This window comes from Silene latifolia, unplaced genomic scaffold (genome assembly GCF_048544455.1).
Source record: "Silene latifolia isolate original U9 population unplaced genomic scaffold, ASM4854445v1 scaffold_73, whole genome shotgun sequence".
Taxonomy (NCBI): Eukaryota; Viridiplantae; Streptophyta; class Magnoliopsida; order Caryophyllales; family Caryophyllaceae; genus Silene; species Silene latifolia.
Window position 1 is genome coordinate 458,137 of NW_027413640.1, and position 2,277 is coordinate 460,413.

Here is a 2,277-nt window from a genome sequence, read left to right on the forward strand (position 1 = left end):
TGGAGAAGATGTGAGGGCGAGACTCTTTCCCTTTGATGACTCACTAGAATGCTTATCGAGATTAAACTCGTGAGCCATTAGTGATCCCATTAGTTCATGAAGAGATAGGGTTGACAAGTCTTTAGCTTCCTCTATGGCGGTGACTTTAGGTTGCCATTTAGGGGTTAGACTACGAAGGATTTTTCGAATGATGTCCTCGGACTCGAAATTCCTTCCTAGACTTTGAAGCTCATTAATTATACAAGAAAAATGAGAAGAAAAATTATTTAAAGACTCGTCCTTTGACATTCTAAACATTTCATATTGTTGCATGAGAAGGTCAATACGGTGTTTTCTTACTTGGGACGTCCCTTCATATGCAAGTACAAGGGAATCCCAAATGGATTTTGCCGTAGGACACCCGGAGATTCGACTAACTTCCCCCTCACCAACACAACGTTGAAGAATCAACATTGCTTTGGAATTCTTTTCGGCAAGCTTGAAGTCGTTCTCATTGTAATTTCTTTCCTCTTTTGTCTTGGTGAAACCGTTAAGAATATCGGTTTCCTCAATGACAAGAGGTCCATTTTGGATGATGTTCCAACATTGATAATCGATACTTTTGATGTAATGTTCCATTTTGAGTTTCCACTATCCAAAATTCGAACCGGTAAAGACCGGGATCTTGGAGTGTTTCTCGGAATCCATTACCCACGAATCAAACTCTAAGGGGATTAGCCTCTATCAAGAGCACGAGGCTCTGATACCAATTGTTGAGTTTATGGATTCAAGTACCTAAGAGGGGGAGGGGGTGAATTAGGTACTCTTTTTAAAAATTTAACTTCAACTTTATTGGATTAAAGTAAGTTAAGTGAACAAAAGAGATTAGAGGATACTTTGAATAATATTGAAAGATTGAACAAGTATCACGATGAATGTTTCAAGTATGAAAGCAACAATCGTTCGATCGTATCTATTTGTCTCGGTTTGTGGAATATGACTGCACCAAATGCGACGAAAGATGATGAATCTGTTACTTCTAAGGTTGAGCGAAACAAAACAAACAAACAAAGTAAAAAGGCAGCGGAAATAAAATAAGCACTTGAACACGAGATTTTTGAATTGGTTCGGCAAGAAACTCAAGTGCCTACGTCCAATCTACTTTTTATTACTTTCCTTTAGTGATCTACTCCGAAAACTAAAAGACCCTTGTAATAAAAGACGCCAACCTACTCCGGTTGCAAAGCTAGTACAAGAACTACTCCGTTCTCATGACAAGCTAACTCGCAATCTACTCCGATTGCCAAGAGTTAAAGAACTACTCCGTTCTAGAACTCAACAACTCACAACCTACTCCTATTGTCAAGAGTTAAAGACTACTCCGTCCTAAACTCTACTAACACACTTAGAATGTTATAGGATCAAGTTACCACTAACACATTCTTAACAAAGAATAGAGGTGGACAACTTTTACAAGATCAACAATTCATAAGCAAGAGAGTTTAGTATAGAAAAGCAACAGTGGCCACGACTGTAGAAACTGAAGATACTTGAAGACTTTTAAAAAGATTTTGCAAACAAACACGGTTTTTTTTAAGCTTTAAAAATACTTTGCAAATATGGAAGAATTAAATCAGAAAAGTCTTGGGAAATAATGAAGGAGGGACTCGGTATTTATAGAGGAGGTGAGTGAAGGGGTTGCTAGGGTTTTGAAGGGTCAAAGACCTCACATGTGAAGGACAATAGCAACCACCTAAAAACTTGCACCAAAAAGGAGTCTTTTGCAAAGGTAAGAATAGAGAAAGAAGGTTTGAAAGATAACCTTAAATGCTTTCATGCAAAATCGTAAAAACAAAGGATGTGAGACAAGTCACATGATGACAAGTTAACACAAATATGGCAAAAAGCAACTTTTGTTTTCTTAAAAACCAAAGGATTGAATTTGCACAAAGAGGAAACATTTTGAATAATTCAAACCACTCTTTATTGGATACTACCTCCTTAATAAAAATCTGAATTTTTATCCTTGAAAAATATGAGTCACGTGAAAGCATTTGAAAGATAAAAGAAGCTTCAAGTTTTTACGAGTTGTGGCACAGTCCACTCAGCTGTTTACTTGTTGAAGCAACAGACATCTGGACTGTTTCTATTACTCTACTATACTTAACTTTCTTGCTTGTACAATAGATGACACACGACTAATTACAATGGGATGATAAACAACTTCAACACTTCTTAATCCAAGCTTGATTGCATCATTAGTCCTGAAAAGGTAAACTAAGATAACACAAATCAAAT